Genomic DNA, 26,002 nt, shown 5'->3' with positions numbered 1-26,002 from the left:
TGCTTATTGAGCAAGTACAGCATGTTGCATGCTTTACAAATGCTACCTTATTTTAACTTTACACAGAATTTTCACAAGAAATGGAGTATACTTTACTCCATCAATTAGATGACAAGCTCCTCGAGTAAGTGACCATGTTTATCTTCCTTATCACCATATCCCTAAATCTAACAAGATGGTTCATAGCAGGTGTTCAATGAGTAGTTTTGAAAAAAATGAACGAATAAAATTATGCAATGGCAGTTTCTCTTCCTTACAAGCCTGGCTCAAATCACAATTCTATATCCTGCATTATTAGCTGTATTTTACTCACAACATTGACCCTCACAAAATGGTGGGTAAGCTCTTTCACATCCTAAGCCTGCTTTCTTTTTTTCTTTTTTAAAATAGACTTAATTCACTTTATTTTTCTGGTATAAAATTATGTGGTGGCCACAGCTGGAATCTGGGTCCTCTGCAGGAAACACTGGGTCTTTACAAGATGGTCAGCGAGTTTCTGATGGGGAGACTTGGTGAACAGGTCTCTTTCCAGAGTTCGAGGGTGAGATTGCTTTAAGTCTTGGAGATGGCATTAAAGGTGGCCTTGGCAAAGTTGCCCAGAGTAGCAGTGCAGCCCTGGCAGAGGTACAGCAGTCTTCTATACCAGCCATCAGCAGCAGCGCTTGGCATAGGAGTTGAGACGATACCAGTGCCCCTGGGGGTGGGGATGAGGCACATCAGCACAGAGCCACAGGGCCGGTCACCTTGCAAGGGACAGTGATTCCTTGCAAGGGATCATGACTTGCTGATCTTGTTCCCCCAGTAGCCTCCCTGCACAGGGACAATAGAGAGCTTGACCAGGAAGATGGCCCATGATGGCAGTGGCTACTTCCTTGGAGCACTTAACACTGAGGCCAAACTGTCCGTAGAATACCCAATGGTGACAAGTGCCTTGACAGGGTCCTCTGGCCAGTGCAGGTCTGCTTTTGCAACAGCATAATCTTCAAAACGGCTTCCTTGAGGGATGCCCCCAGGAAAAAGTCAATGATCTCAGATTCCTTGATGGGCGGGGAGAAGAAGTAGATCTCCTCCTGGGACTTGATCTTCATGTCCTTCATCAGGTGGCCCAGCTTGGTGATACGGATCCATTCCTTGTCCTCAGCCTTGCCTCTGTGAGTTCCACGGTCTCCAAGACTGGTTCTTAATTTTTAAAAATGTTTTAAAAAACTGTTTAAAAAGGAGTTATGGATTGCTATTAAAACATATGAAATTGTCCAGGAAATTATTACTAAAGTAAAAAATCAGAAATAAAAGCTCAATGGGTATTTCCTTCTTTCATTTTTTCTCCCTTGATATTTTCTTAACTATTTTTAGGAACTTTTTCTCCCAGGTAAATTTTAGAATCAAGGTTATATACTAGTAAAAAGTCCTATTAGGATTGTTATTATTATAACTAGAGGCCCGATGCATGAAATTTATGCAAGAGTAGCCTTCCTTCCCCCAGCTGCTGACACCAGCTTCCCTCTGGCACCCGGGACCTGGGCTTCCCTTGCAGCCCCGACTTCATCCAGAAGGACAGAAGGTCGTCCGAAAGGACATCTGGTCTAATTACACTTTTATTATTATAGATTATTATAATGAATTTATAGATTCACTCAGGAATAATTGATATATTTACAATATTGAATCATCTATACCAGATACATGTTATACCTCGCCGCTTTTAAGTATTTTCTATATCCTTCAGCAAAGGTTGATAGTCTTTGGAAAATATGTATCTCAGACATGTTTTGTTAATTACATTCCTAGGTATTTTAAAGTTTTTGGAGCTAGAGTGAATAGGCTCTTTCTGTAAATAAATAGAGATATAAGAAACCAAGCACATTTGAACTCTAATGTTCTTTCTTTAAATTTATCTTTATTGTTGAAAGTATTACAGATGTCCCCTTTTTCTAATGTTCTTGGCCTAATTATCAAAGTGACTCAGCAGGTCAAGTCACAGTCCAGGAGTAGTTTTTGTCTTTTTTATTGCATTAGAAAATGATGACCCCCCAAAATATTCAAGGACTTCTTGATCAGAAACATGTGTACAATCTAATAATGTTTATATTTAACTTGAAATAAGCTCTTGTGAGACAGAACATGTCGTAAGACAGAAAAATGAGAAATAACCTGAGATAACTTCACAGACATCCAATTATACAGAGCCCATTGCAAAGCACTAGCTCTTTCAGAGCCAATAAAAGAGGATGGAAAGTTAGCTTTAGTTCAGTAACAGCTGCCAAAAATTTTATGAAGCACATACAGAGATAGTGGCACTGAAATTTCAATGTTACTCACCTCCCCAAACCCTGTGCTAAACACCTGTGGGCTGGTGAATTTATCACTGCAAATGATAAATTGCAATTGTAATCTCAAAAGGATTACTAAAGAGACAAATAGATAACTTTTTGTTAAAATTAGGTTTGTGGGTTGGGAACAGAATTGTGTTTATCATGAAAACTCCAATTTGCTGAGCTTTCGTAGAAACAGAATTCATTTGCTAGACATTTTTCTCCATACGCTGTATGTCTCCATTTCTTTCTCATTTAGCTCTGTAAGTCACATCTTCCACCTATTTCCACTGAAAATCCCAGTCCTTTCCAACTCTTGTGAGATAAAGCAGGCACTTCACAGAGCTCCCGGAATAGCTTCTCCTATTTAAGAAACACCAGATGGAACAGCTAATGCTGTGCGGTGCCTCATCTGTACTGTCAACGTGGCACAACTTTTACTTTCTATCGAAATCAGAAAAGTCTTTACCTCCATACAAAGAGAAAGGAGAGAGGCATGTTTAGATCCTCATCTCCTAACACTGCTGCATCATGCCCTGAGCCCCTAATCCAGGATCAGGTTCTAAAACAGTGATATAATCAGAATTGGTAGTTAATAAATAAATAAATACATTTTTGAGCATTGATTTGCACAATGGTGTTAGGCATATATTGAAATTTCAGTGCTAGTTATCTACATAACTCTAAAGGAAGGGAAAAGTGACATATGTCTAATCCAGCTGTGGGCAAACTACGGCCCGCAGGTCGGATCCGGCCCGTTTGAAATGAATAAAAAAAAAAAAAGACCGTACCCTTTTATGTAATGATGTTTACTTTGAATTTATATTAGTTCACACAAACACTCCATCCATGCTTTTGTTCCAGCCCTCCGGTCCAGTTTAAGAACCCATTGTAGCCCTCGAGTCAAAAAGTTTGCCCACCCCTGGTCTAATCTATTTAGAAGAATCAGAACTATGAGGTTTCTGATGGCAAGTCATGTGTGTGTGTGTGTGGGCGGGGGTGGGGGGGGGCGGACAAAAAATCAAACCCTTTAATTATTCTTCCAAAAGCATCAGATCCTCTTTCTCCTGAATGTATGGATCATATATCTTCATTCAACTTCTACTGGTGTTACAGGAAGATATAGTTAAAGTTTACCCTTGTCAAAGATGCATGTGCTGGGGGAGAATGTGTTTAAAATATATAAATGACTACATTAGAGAGAAACCTGGAATAAAAAGTATTCAAATCAAAGCTCCAGCTACATGTGTTCCTGATCTAGAAGTCATTAAACAACAGATAGGATTAATAGAAGAAAGTGTTGAAGAAGAAAAGTTTTTCTTAATTAAGATTTTCTAACAAAACCCTAGTATTATCAGTTGAAGTGTTTTATCTGGCCATCTCTAAATCAGCTACCACTACCACATCCCACTTATGACGTTGCCCTGGAAAGAAGTTGTTCCCCTGCCTCAGTAATTCACACAATCAGCATTTTATAATCAAGAGGACAGTCGTTAAATTACAAAGAAGTTAAAGGTAATTTTCTATCAAGACAATTTTGGAGTGTTCCTTGTTACAGGGTTTGGAATACATAAGAAAGGGCAAGGTGTCAGATATCAGGTTTAGTAATAGCTCGCCTCTACAAAAGAGAGGGGACCTCATGTTCCCACCTGTAAAATGCTGATAAGTAAGACCCTCTCCACTCGGGATACAACAGCTGGCCAACCTCTTATATGTGCTCATTAATGGAACCAGTGTGTCATAAATTTCTTCTTCTATTAAATCTATCTCCTGAAATCAAAAGTGTTGAGTAATCAAATAGGTCAAGGAGTATATAGCACTTCAGATTTTCCTTGAAAGTTATTTGAAGGGAAAGAGGACTAGTTTAATTCATAGTTTGGCCTTCTTCATAGATATGCTGATTAGAGTGACTTTGACAAGAGACCATGAGCCATATGAAGACAAAAGAGATGTCAAACCAGGGATTCTCTGTGAATTAGATGAGCAGGCCCCTGAACCACCAAGTTTGATTATAACTCCAAAGACATCATTTTCAGGCCCAAACTGCCATTCTAAATTGTGTCTTATTCTGTCTGACACTCCTAGAGATATTTTATTCAATTTTTTTTATTATCTACTAACTCCTTGTGTATAAGAATAAAACATGGGGTATGCTGTATTAACAACTACAATTTAAAGGAGGTGAGGTAAAGTGCAAATGGTAAAATGTATTAGTCAGGACAGGATAGGCTATGCTGTTGGAACAAACTCGTACACCCTAAAATGTGAGGGGCTTAGCAGAGCAAAGGTTTCTTTGTTGCCCGCATCACAGAAAAATTTGTGTTGGCAGGATTTCCTTGGTAACTTCCATAAATTCTGACTTAGAGTTCTTCCATCTTGAGATACTGACATCTTCAAAACACAGACTTTGCAGTACCAATAGAAGGGGAAGAGAGAACCAGGATAAGGAACGTGAACTCTGAATTGCTTCAGCCTGGAAATCTCACAGGTGACCTCTGCTTCCAGTGCACTGGCCAGAACTTGGTCTCACAGCAGGGGCCTGGGAAACAGTCTTCCCGATGCTCAGAAAGAAACTAAACACAAATCCCGGCCTCTGCCACAAGAGCCATGGGCTCTGGAGTCAAACAGTTGAGGGACTGATTCCTATGGCACCTTGGGAAGTTGCTTAAGCTCTCCTCACCTTGGTTTCACATCTGTAATATGGGAATAGCAAACACCTAGCAGGGCTGTTGTGATGACTAACTCAATTGTCTGCCTACTTGCCTAATTTAATGCTTGAAATATAAAGCCATTATTACTACTATTTAAATAGCTTAAAGTTTTTATAGCTGATTTCAAGTTCAGCACCATCACATCATAACACTACTCTGGCCTTTAAAATCATCCTGTGTGGATCTGAGCGTGTGCATTTTCAAGCTTACTTCACCAGATGAGACACTTCCCACACCAACATCCACCTTTAATTTACCACAGCTCTGCCTTCTCTGTTTTCTAATGTATGTTTCAATGGCAAAATTCCTGAGGCTTTTAACTGAATTAACCTCTGGAGTTCTGATATGTGCTTTTCTATTCCCTTGGATGTCTTTCCTTTTCTCTTACTTGCCTCCTCCTCCTCCTCCTCCTCTTGCTTCTTTTTTCTTTTTAGCAATGGCTTGAAAATCTTAGAGATAACATTCTGTTGATCAAATGCCTCTTTCTGAAGGTTTACAATGTTTTCAGAAACCAGGTTGAAAAAAATTCAGAATCCTGAATGTCCTAATAAGCAGTGGAACCTAAGTGACAGTATTTTTATTCTTTTCCTTTCTGACTTTGCTTTCCCTCACTAAAGAGCTCAATTTAATGCATGTAAATGAATATACCTTCCACATTAAGCATTGCTGGACCCAGATGTAAAAACGACATATCCATCTTCCAACCCTTTATTTGAAACAACTAAATAAGGGTCTTTCAAAAAAAAAAAAGCTCTAGAGTTGCTTTTTCTCATTATGCCTTTAATATTTGACTCACACTACAAAGATCTGTCAACACAATCATTCAGAGGCAAGAGAGACAGCAGCTGCTGCCTAACTAGGAAACCGCTGTTATTCCTAGAATGTGCGCCATCCTGGATTAACTCAAGATGGATACTTTCTCTCCCCTGCTTTGTTACAAATCACTTCTGGTAATACCAGAGGTACTGCAAAGAAGCATTGAACACCCGCAAAGCAGTTATTTAAAATGAAATATGAAGCATTCTGATTGCGTCTGGATAATCTTTGCTGTGTTTCTTAATGAATTTTTTAAAAGGAAGTAGCATCTTTTCTTCTATTAGCGTTCCTGAAAATGTGCTGGTGCATATATGAACCTTGGTCAAGATAAAACTGTTGAAATATTATCTTAGAAAATAGGAATCTATCCACAACAGACAGTTCTTATACATTTAGTACTGTTTTGTCATAACTCAGAGACAATTCTGACTCAATCATGCTTGACTTCCACAATGCATCCTTGGTGTCCTCTGAGCTCCCACCTGCTGCCATTGCAATCCCACCCCCCTTCCCCGCAACCCCCAACTAGGAAGAAAAGTTCAAAATACTCTGCAAACCATCTGATGAATGCTTAATGTCCCAGGGCAGTCCAGCCATCGAAGATGACTCAAGGAGCTGGTTTTCACTGGACAATAAAATTATACCCATTTTTTTTTTGGTATAAATCCACTGTCTTTAGCTTCTCCAATTCCTGAAAACATCTTGCACTGTAAATTTTGCCTTATATAAGGTGACCCTGCAGGGTCTCTGTAGACATTTTTAGGACCTGCTCCTATTTATTTAACCAATTTTAAAACTTCAAGTAAAAAAAAAAAAAAAAAAAACCCAAAAAAACCTCTCATGATTCCTAAACTCCCATGTGAAGGGAGTGTGAGGTGACAAATCTCCAGAAATTATTGAATCTTCTCTTTCTACTTGTCTGAACCAGAAGAAAGAAACAAGATAACACAGGAATCCTTTAACTTTGCTATGTGTTCATTTCTAAGAATTCACTTTGAGAATGAGTTTGAGTTTTGAGCACACTTTACAATGCCAGCCATTGCTGGCTCCTCCAAGCGTGGAAAGTTTGGAGCCAATTCTGACCACCTTCTCCCTGGTCTTGTCAGTCAACTGTAAATAGCACTCTATCAGGATCAGATTCCGGAGCCCAAGAAAATAAGCATAGCAAGGGGCTATCCTCATCATGTACTAACTCTTTTTTATGGTCCAGGAGGGCAATGGTCCGTTTAGCTGCATGCCTTGAACAACTCATTTCTCCTCTGCATCTTAGTTCCTGACCTATTCTTCAGAGTAGCTCAGGCATGAATTAATGGTTTTGTCTTTTATATTCTGCCACCTTGTTTTGGGGATAAGGTAAAAATTATAGGGAATAAAAGAAGGAACTATTAATTAATCTCATTGCAGGTATAAGATGGAGGCAATTACTGGACTAAAGTATACAAGGAAAATTCTGTGAGTTACAATGAATGGCAGGCTCTATGTATTAGCCAAGGATGGCGCAACACATGGAATATGAGTGAAGAGAAACCATGAAAACCAACATGTTCAAATGTACCTCCTCCATTAAGTTGTACCTGATACCTCAGTTGAAGTCTTGAGTCCTTGAGCCTATCTGAGCAGGATAAGGTAGTAATTAGCTTTATTGGCCTTATCAGAAGAGATAAGGCCCTTTCAGAACTCATGAACAGGTTCTAAAAGGCTTTATAAGGGACAAGAGAGGACCCCTGGTCCAGAGGAAATGTGTAAAGTCTGAATGGGTTAAAGGTAGAGATGCGGGATTTGTTGGGGAGAGGAGACCAGATCATAGTTACTGAAAAACTTGATATAAAGGAGGGACTGGATCACAAAGATATTTAACAAAATTCTATATACTACTGACGGAGGAGGGGAACAGGAGGACCTTCAAAGAGACAACTTTCCATGTACTGATCTAAGCTTCCGAAGCACAAAATCTTCCAATTGGTCCAAAGATCTAAATGAGGCCTAAATGTATAGTTGGTTCAGCAGTCTCACCTGTGACAGAATGCCTGCAATGCAGGGAATTAAATAGGTAATTCTGTTAGCTAAGGCAGTGGTTCTCAACCTTGGCTGCACATTAGAATCACCTGGGAATCTTTTTAAAATCCTGATTTCTGGGCCTCATCTTCCGGAAATTCTGTTTCTTTGTTATGGGGTGGGGCCACAACATTAGTAACAAAGAAACAGAATTTCCGGAGGATGAGGCCCAGAAATCAGGATTTTAAAAAGATTCCCAGGTGATTCTAATGTGCAGCCAAGGTTGAGAACCACTGACCTAAGGCTTCCTCTATTAGAGAAAACTAGAGCTTGACAGTAACTCCCTAAGGCATTTTACCCATTCCTTTCATTGAACACCCTCATCATCTTTTGTGATTCCATAAGGACTTCTGTGCTAGTGTTACCAGAGGATTTCATGGGTGAAATTTCTCCTTTGCTGGTGGGCGTGGGGTGCTTGCAATATCTTGAGAAAAGGAATTTTCTAAGACTCGCACAGGAGAATGAATGATTTTTATTTGCGATAAATTATATGCCTTTGTTTCCAAAGTCCCATTTCCCTCAATCCAGTCCTGGGAAATGTGCAGCTGGGGCTTTAGTAGACCTAAAAGCAAAGCCAGTGTCCAGAGTTTCCGTTCCATGGTAGAGCTGGGTCCAATGTATTATCAGGATAGCTAAAGCCCATTAATCCATTGTGTGGAGTCCACAGGTCTGTGGGCCACATGTGGGAGTGCAGAGCATGCGAGCCCTGCAAGCCAGGAGCGCCAGAGGGCCAAGAGCACCAAGAGAGCATTCCTTTTGTTCAGGAGCTTATGTATCTCAGATTTCGCACCATGCAGTGGCCATGCCTATTCTGGCCAATCAATGACTTGTTTCCAGGTATGACTGACAGCTAAGTACCTTCTCATGTCATCCAGACCTTACTGGACATTTGTCTAAATTGCAGCTTCCCTTTGCTCCTCTCCAGTTATTAATTAACAATCAGGTTATTACAGCAGAATCACTAGATTTCTGAAAATCATACTGAGAAATCAAAACCCATCTTGGTTTTGCCTTATCCTTTCATAGCCAAGTGGTCCATTGCAAAGAATCCAAGCTAACATTTAAAGCCAGTGCTCTGAACATACCAGAATGGGGAACAGAACGTAAAATTCATTTTTTCACCAACCTGTTTTGGAACTTTCTATACTAAAATGGTCTTTAAGTGTTTTCAGCCAGGATTGTTTTTCAGTTCCCTCATGTATATGGGAAACTGTCCCATGTCCCAGAGCGTCAGTCAAATAAACAGATTCCTTCAACATGCTAGAGCAGTTCTTTTGTCCCTGAGATAACCTCATAAAACTGAGTTCTCGATGCACCATACTGGTTCTAAGGCTTAATAATAAGGACAAAAGCTACCATTTATTGAGCACTTACTTGCTAAGTGATGTTCTAAATGCTTTACATCTGTTTACTCATTTAATCCTCATTAAAGATCATTGGAGTATCACCATTCATACCTGCATTTCCCAGATAAAACTAAGGCATAGGATAGCTTCAGTAACTTGACCAAGGACACAGAAGTAGGAAGTGGTGGAGCTGTGATTTGAAAAACCAGATTGACTCCAGAGCTCAACCACCTTGCTGCTCTACCTCCTACTGTTTATACCTGCTGCTAAGTTTCCTTCAAATGACTTCAGAGGAGAACTCTTCTTAGGCCAACAAGTGAGAACTAGAGTTAATGTTGAATGTCCTTGGCTACCATTTCCCAAACTGTATTCAGAATTTTATGCTCAAGGACATCAACAAACATGCTGTGTAAAAGGGATTCGCTACTGAAATGTTTGGGGATACTGAGCGCTATGTCCTCTTATAGAGAGTTACAATTCACTTGAGCATTTCAAAAGGGATAAGAAGTTTTGCAGCAAAGAAACTTAACCTTGTTTAACCCAGCATGTGCCCAGCGTACCTGACAATAGGACTCTTTGTTTTAACCATGCATCAATTAACACTCTAGAGAACAATATCTGTAAAACATCAGCTTGAAGAAAGCTGCTCTAGAGTCATGACAACATATCCAAGTTGTTCAAACCATGGTTTTTGGGAATATGTGGACCCCATACCCTGAAAGAAAACTGAGAAAATAGCCCCTTCCCATGTGACTTTAGAGAAGCCTGAAGAGTAGAATGCACGGTCTTATAACAGTGGTTCTCAACTGGGGATAATTGTGACCCGGAGGGACATTTGGCAATGTCTGGAGACTACCACAACTAGAGGTTGGTACTGGCATCTAGTAAGCAGTGTCTAGAGATGTTGGCATGCATCAGATAATGCATAGAACTTCTCCTCACAACAAAGAAATGTAGGGCTCAAAATGTCAATATTGCCACTAGTGAGAAAGTCTGCCTTAAAGGTAATAGCCCCATCTATTCCTGACATACTCAGGGAGAGCACCTGTCTACTGGACTGTAAATCCCACAAGCAAATAGCTATCTCACCAGTGCATGGCACTATTTCTGTTACATAATAAACATGCTAGCTAGCTTACCATCTAGGCTAAAGGATTCTTCTCTAGTCTCCATAGTGTATTTTCTACCATAATCTTAGTGTTTTGGGAGCTTCCAGATAAAGGAAACCCCGAGACAAGCCTTTCTGATTCAGGACGGCCAGCTGGATTGGATCTTAGAGGGTAACAGAGGAGATGCTAGTTTCAGGCATCCTGGTCAGTAGGCACATTTCTGTAATGTGTCCCACAGTCATGAGGAATGTCTGGGAACCTGTGCCTACCACTGAGTGCAATGGCTGACTAAAAGAGTCAACTAGAGTTTCTTTGTACTGGGAGACAGTGTTTTTCTCCCTAATTTTTGGAGCTCTTAGGACAACAGTTTCTCTGATTGAGAATAAGTAAGAGAAACTGACCCACTGAGGTTAGAAGGGACAATTAAAATGAAAGCTGGGTGTTAAGGAAGTTGGCAAATAAATAAGAAGCTTGGCCAATAAATAAATGGAATAGGAATAAACTAAATTGTGTATTTATAACACCCAAGAATAATGTTCCAGCGTCTGGGAAAAATCACCTAGAGGCCTAGGAGAGGCAGATTTTGATAGTTTGAGGTCATGCTAGACCACAGATACTCTTCCAGTATTAGGTACACAGCACTGTTCTTGGTGTCCATAGATTCCCCAAACTCAGTGTACATATGTCCATAATAGATTAGGTTTCAGCCTCTGAGCATATAACTTTTTTACACATTCCAAGTTTGGAGAAACTGCACTGAGAGCCATCTGCCACCAAGCGTCTGGCTGGATTTATACCTAATCCATCTCTGCCAGGTGTCTGATATCCGCACACCCTGAGAACCCCAATGCCAAAATAATATGTGAATTAAGGACCTAGAGTTCCAAAATTATGTGATTAAGAAATATTTTAAGAATTCAGCTTAAGTTTTCTAAGGCTAAACTTCAAGTATTATTATTATTACACTAGAGGCTCGGTGCATGAAATTCATGTGCAGGTACAGTCCCTAGGCCTGGCCTGTGATCAGAGCCATCTTCCCCAGCTGTTGGCAGCCAGCTCCGACCTCCGCCGCCACCCACCTCTGGTTCCCTGTTTGCCATTGGGAGATCGGAACCTGCCGGCCAGGGGGGGGAGGGACCAAGAGGTCAGCCTTTCCCGCCCGCTCACCGGCCCCGCCCCCAGCCCCAGGTCACCCTCTGTGTGGGGGGCAACCAGTGGGGCGGGGGCCTTGGCCTGGCGCTGCCCGCATCCCCCACCACCCACCCCTGGTTCTTCGTTTGCCATCGGGCAATCGGAGCCTGCTGGCTGTGGGGAGGGACCAAGAGGTGGTCAGTGCACCTCATAGTGACTGGCCAAGCGGTCATTCTGGTTGTTCTGCCGTTAGGGTCAATTTGCATATTACCCATTTATTATATAGGATAATCAGCGATCTTTGAAACAAAATTCAATTGGATATAATTTTTAAACTAGAGAATTTCTCAACATGGTTTGCTAACTTTGTCAATATAATTAAAATGTATCCATAAATATGTTTTATAATCAATACAATTTTTAATCACCTTTTTTTACAGCATGATAGTATTCATAAGCCTTCGGTTAAAAGTAGTAGATAACTGGTAAATATTGCTTTGTTGTATTTTGTTCTGATAACCATGAACTACTGCATTCTATATATTGCCTTTCAAATAGCTCTCTAAGAAAAACAAAATCTGCAGTATGTACACTCAGCATCATAATAGACAACCAAACATTTTGTGCCAAAAATAGGATCCTACATTTTTTGAGAAATAAATCTATGTTTTCACTTTTTTATCTATAGTGTGCTAAAAGTAATAAATATTTACTATATAGTACATAAAGTAAATCCAAACTTTATCATCCTGTAAACTTACTAATAAAAATGGGAATAAGAGTTAATGCACATTGTTAACTGTTTCCCAGATAGCATGCTAAGCACACACTACATACATAATTTTTCCAATAATCATCAGATAATTTCTGGCATACTCACATTTAACAAGTAGAGAAATTGAGGCTTAAGGAAGTTAATAAATTTTCCCAGAGACACAAAGCCAGTAAACGACAACTTGGTATCACAATCTCAGATCTGTCTGACTTCATATAAGTACCACATGCCAACCGATTATGCTACAGTAGCTCCTAAATCTGTCTAACTTCAGAGCCCACTGCCTTAATTACTGTTTTTCCTCAGCCATGAACATATCTCTCTTCTGGATCTTCTATGAGCAGTAGGCCTTGTGGCGAGGATTGTTACATATTCAAGAATTCCAGACAGCGAGCTAACATCTTAAATTGTACATGCTGACTGTGCCAGCTGCTCCCTGTGACACCAGTTCTTCTATCTCTTTTCTGCCTGCGTGTGCCACACCAACCTCCCCCTTAATGGAAAACTTGGGACCTCAAGTGTTCAAGTGCTCAGTCCAGGCCTCCTGAGTTCTCACAAAGTCTGAGGAACCACTGCCCTAGTGACAGCCCAGGAACCACAATTAGATAGGCTGAGAAAAATCTTTTTAAAATGGCACAGAGGTTAAATAAGTATTCACAAAATACTCAAAAAACATCTTAAAGATCCTCCAGTTCAATCCTCATTCTACATATAGGTGCTCATGAGGAGAAAGGACTTCCCTGAAAACACAGAGCTGATTAGTGACAGAACCAAGACTAAATCCCCATTCTCCACTTCATCAGGACTATTTCCATTGTACCACATTCCTTCTCATGAAATTATTCCAAGGAAAACAAATACAAGTCTTTCACGCAGGTGATCCAAGGATTTTTTCCAATGACCCTTCTTTCCATGGAGCTTTCTAAAATTGGAGAAAGGAATTATTTATAGCCCTTATTTCAAGGTGCTTTTCAAATGTCTAATTATCCAGTGACCCATACAAGAGCTGGAGGTGCCAAAAGACAGTGGACTTGGCTGTATATTTTGTAATCATTCATGTGATGACCAAAACTCCAGTGCTTAGGCAGTGAATGCCCAAGGTGAGGATGCGAGAAAGTGAAGGCAAACATCTGTGCATGTCATTTAAAGATATGCTGAGGGCAGGAAAAAAAAAATCTAAGAAGTACTTTTAAGCCATTAGAGGTTGGTAAGAAAGTTTTTGATCTCTAAATGATCAGCCCACTTTGCAAGGGTTGTCTGGGGCAGATTGTTCCATTCCATTTTTCAAAAGTGATTTTTGGAGTTTTCTCAATTACACAGTTTAGGAGAATACAATTCTTAGTTGTGCAGGAGACTTCAACTGGCAGCATTTGTAATGCAGTCTAGAAGTCTTAGAAATGTTCCCATCTACAGATTAGGCTATTTCCATCTGGCGGACACTGCTACTTGCTTTGGGAGTTGAATGGAACTGAAACAACCATGGCTGCTTTTCAAGGCTTCAACTCAATGTAGGAAGCATTTTCATGCCCAGGTTTAACTTGATTTCATTTCTTGGGAACTGCAGCACCACAGTTATTATGGCCCAAAGAGAAAGATTACCTGCTCTGTGAGGAACCAGACAGATAAAAATAGAATCATAAATCCTGGAATTCGGCTTCAGGTGTTAACAGGCATGAGCCAGAGTGTTCTTGCAAAAGAATGGACAACAGGCAGCATAAAAAAATAAAAATTTTAAAAGCACAGAAATAATCAGAGTGCAAAATGTTTCCACCTTTTCTTTTTCCCATTTCAGCCATTTTGCAAAAGAAAATACCATCAGAGAAATACCTTTGACTTGCCCTTTTTTTGAGGCAAAGTTAAGGGATGGAGTGATAACAGCCAGAATTTTGGGCTGGAAGCCTCCATCAGAAATAATTAGAAAATAAAGCCAGATCCCCAGGTTCCTTCCTTGCTGGTGTGGCTCTGGGATTAGCCACTTCGATAGTAAAGTTTCCCTTTATCATTGCTGTGGTTACTTCTATTCACACCCTCGAAATGCCTATTCACTACCTTGTATCTCTTCTCATGTTACTGACTGGCACCATGTTCTTTGGAAATTACACCCCTTTCTGAGCTACTGCTCTACATGCTGCAAAATTGGGCAGCTGCAATGAGTCACCATGTTAACATCATAACCCAATTTATGCCTTTGATTTAAATCCAATGGCATGAGCTCAGCAAGACAAAGCTTTGGGACTTGACTATGTCACACTGACTTCATTGATTTCTCATAGGTCTCCTTGTCAATATTCTCATTTCTACACCTAAGACTACATAAGGCCAAGAAAGCTTACAATATCCCTAGTTATATTTCTTCTAGTCGTTTCATTTCTCCTTTCTTCTTCTCTGCCTTTCCCTCACTCCCTTTTTCTCTCATTCTTTCACTTGCCTCTAGAACCATCTTTTGGAGGTTTGGGGACATGTTCTTCCCAAGTGTTGGGATAGAAGACAATATGTATAACACCACAGTGTAGCAGTCCAAATCATCAGCCTGTTTTCCTGAACTGAGCCTGACCATTCCAGAGTCAGCTCCCTGCCTCTTATGTTCAGGAAAGGCTCTTTCTCTTTACCTTCATCCATGCACCTATCATCCTTATTTCCACCAGTCCCACTGGGCACTCATGCAAATAAAACTTCCACTGACTTTCCAAAATATGCCCCACGGTGCCAGGATTCCAATGGGGTAACGTTAAGTAGCCACTTCTCCTCCAAGGGTTTTGCTCTATATGTGAAGTCACCAAATGAAACATCTTCCACAATGAACTAATTTAAGGACCATTACAATAGTATGTGTCTGTGGAATTAATAAATTATCTGTATGGCATGTTTTGGTCACAAAGACCAATAGTTTAGGTACAAAGTTTAAGAATTCTGTAATTTTTAAAAATTGCATATTTCTTCAATAACAGCAAAAAAAAATGCTTAATAATATCCTTCTCAACCCAACAATAGCCTTATTTTAACACCCTTCATTTGAAAACTTTTTTTCCCTAAACTCTATTCCTTGATACTTTTGGTTTATTAATACATTCAACAAATGTTATTTAGCACCTGCCACAAGCAAGGCATTGTATCAAGTGTCTGGATTCAAATTCTGGATCTGATATTTACTACCTTACTGTTAGGTTGTTCTAAGGATTAATAAAGATAATAGGCTTAAAAATTAAGTATATAGGAAGATGATTTCTAAAGGGCAGCATGAGGAGCTCTAAGACCTTCTCCCCAGTGAAACAATCATAAATTGTGGAAAAAAAATTTAACAAAAACAAATAAACAAAACTCTGGAAATGAAGAAACATTTACTCAAGAAAATCTCCCAAATCTTGGTAGGAATAGGAAAAGTCTGTGGCATTTGAATCACAAACCTCCTCTATCCCAATTCAACATGATGGATGCACCAGTCTGGGTGTGTGCAGCCAAAAACTAGAGTTGCCTTTCCTCCCAGCTCCCAACTGAGGGCTACAGTATTTCCTCAGGAGGGTCAGGCTGCCAATTTCCCATCGCTCACCTACCCACCCATCTTGATCTGAATTGCAGAAGTTCTACTCCAGGAAGAACAGTTTTGAGATCTGGGGGTCTCTTCCTCTAGCCCCCACTCATAGGGTATAAGTTCTATCCTAAACTTACACACCTTTAATACAGAGACCAAGATCACTCTGCTTCAGCTCATTCATAGAGCAGAGATTGCATACCATGACAGACAAGCTGAGAAGGCCAGTAGAAGCTGCCCAGCACAGCACCCTGCTGTGAAGCCAGGGTGCCATTCTAAGGGAAGTGGGCCACTCTCTCCAGACCCACATCTGGAGCAATTATACAGAGGTTTTCCTCAGAAGGAAAGGCAGGTATAAAACAGAGATCTTTGAAGATTTTTACCTGAGGACCGACCCTATTTTATTTGGAAGAAAGTATGAGAAAATTGCTATATTATTTAAAATGCCCATATTCAACAAAAACATATAATATATGCAAAAATACAGGAAACTATGACCTACATATGGGGGGAGGGGGGAAAGCAGGCAACAGAAACTACCTTTGAAGGTCCCGTGTTAGACATAGTGACAAAGACTTCAAAGTACCTATTATAAATATGTTCAAAGATTTAAAAGAACCCTTGCTTAAAAAGGAAAGGAAGATGTGTTGACGATGTCTCATAAAATAAAAAACATTAGTAAAAACATGAAAAGTTATTTTTTTAAACCCAAATAGAAATTCTGGAGTTAAAAAGTACAATAACTGAGTGGCTATTCAAAAGATTTGAGCTGACAGAAGAAAGAATCAGTGAATTTTAATACAGATCAATTTAAATTATACAATCTAAAGAACAAAGGGACAAAAAAGAATAAGTAAAAATAAATAACTTCATATGAAATGCAATTAAGAGCACCAACATATGCATAACAAGAGAGGAAATAAAAGAGAAGAGAGGAGAGGAGAGAAAAAAGCGAAAAAACTATCAAAGTAATAATGATTGGAACATTCCAAGTTTGATGAAAAATAGTAATCAATACATCCAACACATTCAAGAAGCTTAGTGAACTCCACATTAAATAAACATAAAGAGATTCATACCCAAACACATCAAAATGTTGAAAATCAAATACAAAGATAAAATCTTTAAAGTAGCAAGGAAAACATGACCAAACATTTAAAGAAGAATTAATACCGAACTTCACAAATCTCTTCCCCCAAAATATAGTTCCTAACTCAGGAGGCCATCCTGACACCAAAACCAGACAAAGATATCACTGCTATAAACAAAATTATGTCTTTCCCAAATTTTCCTAACCCACAATGTGACAATTTGGAGACAGGGTGTTTAGAAGGTAATTAAGGTTAAATGAATTCATAAGGGTGGTACTCTAATCAAATGTTTATCTTTAGAATGAGCTGGTTGCCTTGAAAGAAGGAACAGGAAAGAGTTGTGATAGAAAAATATTTCTGATTCACACAGCCAGTCGGCCTGGTGGTCAAATCCCTCTAGTGTTAACTACAACAATCAAGGCTCAACTAGAACAAGACTGCGCACAAAGACCACTAGGGGGTGCACCAAGAAAGCTCTGTTAGTGTGTTCTGTCTTCAGGACCATACTTACATTTCTCCCATATTCTTCATGTTTTATCCTTTAGCATGCAGACCTGCATGCTCCCAGCGGTCGCCAGCCTGTGGTCTGCGGACCACTGGTGGTCCGTGAGGTCCGAAAGATTGGCGACCACTGGTTTACCGCTGCTCCATAGCAGTTGAGCGGCTTGAAGATGATTCCAGGATCTCCATTGGGCATGCAGGAGGCAGCTGCGCTCTCGCAATGAGATGTTTCTCTCTTCTCCCTTCCTCTTTCTCTAAAACTCGGTAAACTATTTAAAAAACAAAGGTGATTCCATCCCTGGGGAATGACTTTAATGGATTCATTCCCTGAGTCCCTCTTGGAGGCAAAGGTGAGCATTTCAATGGGCTGATTAGGGCACAGTCCCTTGTGGAGAAATGGAGGCATTTCATTAAGGCGTCTGGGGTTTAGCCAGACGGTGACTATTAGTCTTGCAAATGAACTAAATTTAAACTAGCAGTTCAGATCATATTTTCTCAGTGTCAACAGATTCGCCTACCTTTTACATGTTTATGATCTGTAAACATGTCAAGGAAAGAAATATAAACTCATAGAGAAAGGACTTTGCTTGGCTCCCCCTGGCTTAGAACAGTTCCTGGCTTACCTCCTAAGTGTTCAGCAGGTATTTGTCGAGCAAAGGATAACTGATTGCTTCTTCCTGTGATGTGTCAAGAACTGTACCAGGTATTTCTCAGAGGTTGTCTTACTTGTTTAGAGACTTAACCAGTACAGAATCAGTAATTCCCGGTTAAACACTAATTTTAACTTTTTTGCTGTAAGCAGAAGCAGCACAAGATTGGGGTCAGAAGACCCGAGTTTGAATCCTAGGATGTAATGTTAGCACACCTTTACTTCTCTAAGTCGAAATTTCCCCATCTGTAAAATGTGGATTATAATGTTAATTGTATCAGAGGGTTGTTGTGAGGATTAAATGAGCATGTTAAATGACACACCTTAGCAAATAGTTAACAATAATTGTTAGAGATTATTATAGATTATTGTAGGTTATTGTAGATAATCTATAATAATTGTAGAGATTATTATAGATTATTGTAGATAATCTAATAATTGTAGAGATTATTATAGATTATTGTAGATAATCTAATAATTGTAGAGATTATTATAGATTATTGTAGATAATCTAATAATTGTAGAGATTATTATAGATTATTGTAGATAATCTAATAATTGTAGAGATTATTATAGATTATTGTAGATAATCTAATAATTGTAGAGATTATTATAGATTATTGTAGATAATCTAATAATTGTAGAGATTATTATAGATTATTGTAGATAATCTATAATAATTGTAGTTATTATTATAGATAATTGTTAGAGATTATTATTATAATTAGGATAAGCTATGAAGCATTATGAAAAGTATGGTTCATAAATGCATTTGAGAATTTATGCTAAAAAAAAAAAAAAAAAAAAGAAAGAAAAATATTTCTGTCTGTGGATTTGGGTAGTCACATAATTGTCAGATCACCCTACATCCCAAATATCATATTGTATTTTGAATTAAGTAATCCTTTTAAAATCAAAACCTCTCCCTGAAACTCCCTACCAAAAGCACACGTGGGCAGCTTTGTCAGTCTCTTGACTACTGGTAAATGGCTCTGCTATAAACCTTTATTAATAGTTGAATGGTTTTGCCACCATAGCCTGAGGCTCTTCAATATGATTAGTGGTGCAGATGGGTGGAGGTATATGCACATATTTGATATGACAATCAGTAAGAGCAAAAGTAAAAAAACAGGAATCCCAAAGACTCACACACTGGAAAATTCCGTATTGGATATCATTTGCCAATATTACTATCCTGCCTTTCATAGCATCCTTTTCCCCATTATGCTCAAAGCCCTTAACCACCTCATTAAAGTATTTGTCTCAGGATACATCTCACCAATCTCAGATATACAGAACAAGGTCAAGTTTTAAATCAGTGTCAGAACTTAAAATGGAATTCTCATCTTGATTCCAGATACTACTAATTAGAATATATACACACCACACAGGCAACATAAGGGAAGTGGTTAACAGCTTAGGTTCTAGAATCAGAATTTGAAGGTTTAAATCCATGCTTCTTCACTGAACCTTCTGTAACTTACTTAACCTCTCTCTGCCTCAATTTTCTCATCTGTACATAGGGATAATAACAGTGCCTACCTCAGATAACGATGATTAAATAGGTAAATATTTGAAAAAGCTTAAAATCGTGGCTGGTAGATACTAAGCACTATGTAAAGGTCTGTTAAGTAAATACACATGGTAATGAAACACCAAAGAAAATAAAGAACACAAGAAACACACATTGAAATCAAAACGCTTTGGCCGAAGGGTCAGTTGCCCAAAAAGGTGAATGATTAGGATGACCACTGTGTGGGTTTGCCCATGACTGAGCAGTCTCAGAGAAGTCTGTCTCCTTGCACTAGCTCAGAGTATACCGTTTGAACAGTCTTCCTCAACTGCTCTGTATAGTTTGATCTACTGAATAGCTTGACCTACTGCCATCTCTAATTTGTTACTGAACAAATTTCTGCAGATCCTCTTAAGAAAGATCAGTACTCTAGCCACTCTTTCCCCTTTTCCATTTTGCTGCAGATGGACCTAGTCCTGCTGCTTTGTACATAGTCCCCAAACACATTAGTGTGTTCACACCATAGGCCTTTCTCCTAGCTATGCCCTGTGGTAGCAATGTGCTCTTCCTTTTCTTTGCATGACTGACTCCGTGTCATTCATAGTTGGCCTTAAATCTGATGGATTTTCCTTAACTGCTCAATCTAAAGCAGCAATCCAGGTACCCTGTAATGTCAGCCCAATGTATTGCCAACTGGTATTGTGATTATTGTATTTGTTTATTGCCTTTATCCCTCCTCACCCCATGTGCACTCCATTAGTACAAGGCCTTGTTGGTCTTGTTCTCAAGTGGACCCTAGAACCTAGAATAGTGCTAGCATTTAGTCAGCACCCAAATATTTCCTGAATAAGTAAAAGCTAACTAAATTGTTCTCCTATAACTACCTCCCATGTGGGGATTATTCTCTCTGGACTCAGCTTTTACTTAGAAAAGAGCAAATTTCCATGGAAGTACATCTGAAAGCATCTGTCCCACCACATAGAACTTATTGACCATTCCTAAGGCACATGAATAAATATCTTCCTGAATAAATGAATAAACAAATCACCTGGAGTTTGTACCTTAATTTGTTATTTTTTATGAGAGTTATAAAATCATTTTAGATACCACAAAGTCATATATAAAAAATAGTTTTGTTATTATCTACGATCAGAGAGAGATATTGCCTATGCATGTTTTCAAAGTATCCCCGGGTCTCCTTACCCAAATACATCCTAAGAAGTACCTGTAATCTCCAGACTGCCCATGACCTTACGTTATACTAGTCAAACCTGTTAAAATCCAAATGTATAATGAAGTCCTGTTTAGTTCTAAAGGTAATTCCTCATGTGAAAAATCACAAAATTAACCCTTGAAAGTCCCTTACGTCATCCAGGAAGTACATAGCATGCTCAGATGCCATTTCTCAACAGATCAGTCCATTTTATTTAATTTTCCAATACCATTGGAACACAGAGAACTATTTCTTCAATTGATCCTCAGATGAAATAGTTGGTCATACCTTAGGAACTATACATCTATTTAAATTTTAGAATTAAGCTCAGCCCAATGAAACATTCATACTATGAAAACAGAAATTGAGGCTGACCAAAGAGAAACAGGTAAATACACTCTCACACACACACACACACACACACACACACACACACACACACACTGTCTTATTCATTCTCAATCATCCACAGATGGAGCAGAATGGACACTGTGGACTGAACTGTGTGTCCCCCCAAAGTTTACATGTTGAGACTCTAATCCCCAGTGTGACTGCAGGGTAGGGCCTTTAGGAGGAAATTAAGGTTAAATAAAAGCGTAAGGTGGAGTCCTAATTCAGTGTGATATATTGCCTTATAAGAAGAAACCTCTCTTCTTCATGTGAAGACAGCCAGACAGTGGCTATCAGCAAGCTAGGAAGAGAGTTCTCACCAAAACCATCTAGGTTCTTCCAGACCCCAGAACTGTGAGAAGTAAATGTCTATTGTTTCAGCCTCCCTGTTCATAGTACTTTGTTCCAGCAGAGTCTGAGCTGACTAGTACAATGGGAAAGAAATTATATTATAGCTTGTGTTCTTGTTCATTTTCTCTCTCTCTCTCTCTCTCTCTCTCTCTCTCTCTCTCTCTCCCTCTCTCTCTCTCTCTCTCTCTCTCTCTCCCTTATCCCCAAACCCTGTGCTCATGCTCAAATTACTTACATTACATATGCATCTGATGCAACACTTCTGTAACACATTGAGTCATAATTGGTCATTGCTACCATGAAAGGAGGAGTTGATACTTATTAGTCACATATCCATCAAGGCCTGGGAGGACAGAATACATAAGAAGTTAGAACAAACAGAAAGGAGTCAAGGAAATTTTGGCACAAAGCTTCACCAGAAGAAATTCTGATGTGTATGCTGAGGGTAGGTTTGGGCTTGGGCATCTAAGGGGTTGCAGAAAGGTTTGGGCACCAAGTTCTAGAAGTTTGAAAAGGAGATTAACAAAGATGACAAAATAAAGCAACATTGGTAGCAAAGATGACTTTCTCCATTTTGCCTAAGGCTCTTCCTACTAATAAATGTAATAACTGTGAAAATTGCTTAGTATGTTATTAATCTTAAAGCCGAGAAATAAACAGCCCTACTCACCAGCTCTTCATATTCCCATCTCTATTCATCCTCTCAGAAGGCACAAGAAGAAAATTCACTTCCAAGATGACAAAGGGAAAGATTACCTATTCTTATTCACACTTACACACAAAGGTAGGAAAATCATCTCCACAGAGAAATGGGGTTTGTGATGTTCAGGAGGGAAAAAGGAAGCCACTTCATTTATGCTTTAACAAAATAGAAAATTTTAAGTTAGAGATACTGAATGCTGAGGAATTGAGATAACTTTCAACTGGCTTTAATGGATTCTTTTTTTGCGACTCCCGTCATTTACGGTCTTTTTGAATTTCTAATTTCCTCCATCTTAACTGTCAAAATAGATGGGGTGCTTTGTCCATTACAGTAATTAGTCTAAATGAGGCGAGAGCTGTGAAAGGAATGCAGAAGCCACAGAACATTAGTGTTAATGCTGTTTGTGTTTCAAATATGAACAATAGGCAGAGATGTGCATTCCAAGTGACTGGAACACCCAGATATTCTGTCAATAGCACTCTGACACCTATTGTGTGCAGAACACCAGGCGTGGCTGCTGTCTGAAGAAAGGAAAGAAACCCAGGACAGTCCTTATCTTGCAGCTTACAAGGCTGCAGGTCTCAAAGGACCAGGACACTTTGGGAAGTCATCCCCACAAGAAGAGGCCATTTTATCAAAAATGATGATGACAATTGTTAAGGATGGAAATTGTATCTCTGTCAGACAAATGTAAAGTTGTATTGCATTAAATGTAAAGAGAAAGATTTCAGGAGACTGTGACTAATATTTTTCTTAGGATAGTCTCAATATTGTCTATTACCTAAGTAGCTCATGGGGAAAAAAATAAAGCCCAAGAAAATTCCTTTATAACCAGTAATCTCCCAGATCAAATCAGCACAAGGTATTCTTAGTGTGAGTGTGAGGTTTTTAAAAGTGAGCTTTGAGTCTGGTACTGGTAGACTGTCTTTCTAATAGGAATTTGATTTGATCCATTGACCATCCCAGAGCAAAGACTTTCTTGAAAAAAAGGCTTTCTTTTTAAAGACTGGAAAAAAAAATCAATCCACTTTTAAAATTTCATGCTGATTTAAAAATAACATTTGTGTGAAATTTCAGCACCAATTGAAAACGTGCTTGACTTGCTACAGAAATATTTTCAGGCTGACACAAGAATCAATATCATACTAATCAGGACAGAGCTGTGAAGCAGATATACGTAACAAGTGTGACTCATGGGATAAAATTATAAACAGCTTCATTGTTATCTTCCATTGTCGCTTCAAATTTATTCTATTGGATTAGTATTTCCACTGCCTCCAGATGAAAATTCAGGCCATCCCCACTATTTTTTATGGATACTCCCCAAAACAACAACAACAACAAAACTAGAGCCACTTTAAAATACAAAACAGCCCTGACCAGTTTGGCTAAATGGATAGAGCGTCGGCCTGTGGACTGAAGGGTCCCAGGTTCGATTCCAGTCAAGGGCATGTACCTTGGTTGCAGGCACATCCCCAGTAGGGGATGTGCAGGAGGCAGCTGTTTCTCTCTCATCCATGTTTCTAACTCTCTATCCCTCTCCCTTCCTCTCTGTAAAAAATCAATAAAATATATTTTAAAAAAATAAAATACAAAACAGAATTTTATTTTATTAATAAATCAAAAGGCCAAAATTGAATTAAAGTCTAAGCTTCTCCTTCCCCACAGCTAAAGCCTGTAGGAGGGAAACATACAGTTAGAGAAGAGCAAAGGGTCTTCTCTCTATTCCACTTCAAGCTTTACTTTTCCACCCCAAGGTCAAATGGAAAAACCTAGAAGACAGAAGGTTCAAAAAAGACCTAACTTTGATGCAGGCATTCTAGGGGTCCGGGGACCCAAGGGTCTGTGACCTACTGTGGGTTCTTGGCTTCACGCAGGAAAGAATTCAAACGCAAGCCAGCATAGAGTTTAGAGTGAAAGTGAGTTTATTACTGAAGCAGTGAGACAGAGAATGGGCTACTCCACAGACAGAGCAGCCCCAGTCAGCAGAATTTGTTTCCTTTATGAGGGTTCATTTAATCAGGGGGAAGGATATTCAAATGAGAGGAGGAACATTCAGGATCTTCCCAGGAAAGGGGTGATTTCTCAAAGGTTTGTGGGCCATTTTGTGTCCTTATATGGGATTTCCATTTCCAATCATGGTGTGTTATGTTGTTTAGCATGCTAATGTATTACAATGAGCATATAATTAACCTAGGGGTTACTGTTGGTGAAATTAGTTGTGATGGTGGATCTACCCATTTTAAGCCATAAATCCAGCAGGGGGTGGTCTTGACAGTTCCTGTAGCTTGTATTCATTGCAGCCGTTTTGCCACAAACCCTACCTCAACTTAATACTCTTGTGAACTGGTTTGTCATATGTTCAAAGGTGAGTTCTTGCCTGGCTGGTGTTTCTCAGTGGTTAAAGCATCAGGCTGCAGACCAAAGGATCTTGGGCTTGATTCCAGGTCAAGGGCACATACCTGGGTTGCAGGTTCGATCTCTGACCCCATGGTTGGACCACATGTGGGAGGCAACCAATCAATGTCTCTCTCACATCGATGCTTCTCTCTTTCTCCCTCTTTCTCTCTCCCCCTCCCTCCCTCCCTTCCACTCTCTCTGAAATCAATGGAAACAAAATATCCTCAGGTGACGATTAACAACAACAAAAAGTGAGCTCTTTTGTGGGTTCTTCTGAGGTCACCCACATACAAACTCACCCACATACATGAAGCTGGGGAGTGCTCAGCTGCAGTGCCAGTACCACAGGAGATGAATTCTCCATGTCATAGGCTAATGCTCCTTCCTCATCTTTGGACATGTCAGGTTCCTCAGGTTCCTCTATTGTGACGGGGTCACTCTTCTAGGTGTCTTCTTGGACAAAACTTAAGATCACCACGATCAGATCTCTCTCAGAGCATGGAGCCCATATTTGTCTCATAGAAAATACTCAAGAATTAACCCATTAGTTTACTTATTTTCCAAATGCTTCTTGAGCTTCTATTAGGTAGCAAGCACTCTTAAAAACATCATATACTGAATGGTGATGTTGAGTATCTTTTCATGTACCTATTGGCCATTTATGCATCTCTTTTTGTGAGTCTAAGTCTTTTGCCATTTCAAAAATCAAATTATTTGCCTGTATCCTGTACAAAGATCTGTATCAGATCTATGTACTGTGAACATTTTCTCCCAGTTTGTGGCTTGCCTTTTTATGTTCTTAATAGTGTCTTTCAAAGAGCAGTTTATAAATTTTAATTAAGTCAAATTTATCAAAAAAACAAACACCATCATATACTGAAATATAAATGAGTCATCAGCCTTAAACTGTACCTTTCCCAAGGGGTATTTGCATTTTTAAACCACACAGATAAATCGCACAACCCTAATCACACAGATGGATTTATTCAATAGAGTCCCAAACGCTTTTCCAGAAGACACAGCATGAGACTCCTACAGGGAGAGTGCTCCAGAGACACAAATGTGTTCTGAAGGTGAAGCCAGTGGGCTTTCAACTTCCAATGAGCAACAGGACCACTGCTTTAACTTGGCACTTTTCAACCTTTTTCATCTTATGGCACATATAAATTAATTATTAAAGTTCTCCGGCACACCAAAAATATGTTCTGTTTTTTTGCCAATTTAGCAAAAAAGGTAAAGGCAAAGGTAAAATTTTGATTCATTTACACCAGACAGATATCGTTATATGGGCTATTGTCATTTTTTTTATTTGACAATCTAAGGGAAAAGAGATCAGTGCCCCTGACTAGAGTCAGGTATTGTATGTTTTAAAAATTCTGTTGAAAATCACTTTTTTAACTTAAAAAA

General features: G+C 39.3%; 1 pseudogene; it reads right to left on the bottom strand.

Annotated features, from left to right (window-relative positions):
* Positions 1–396: 396 nt before the first annotated feature.
* Positions 397–24,995, bottom strand: LOC102261922 (annotated as a pseudogene).
* Positions 24,996–26,002: the final 1,007 nt, after the last annotated feature.

This window comes from Myotis brandtii, unplaced genomic scaffold, assembly GCF_000412655.1.
Source record: "Myotis brandtii unplaced genomic scaffold, ASM41265v1 scaffold125, whole genome shotgun sequence".
NCBI lineage: Eukaryota > Metazoa > Chordata > Mammalia > Chiroptera > Vespertilionidae > Myotis > Myotis brandtii.
Note: the sequence above shows the minus strand (reverse complement) of the source record. Positions and strands in the feature narration are given on the sequence as shown.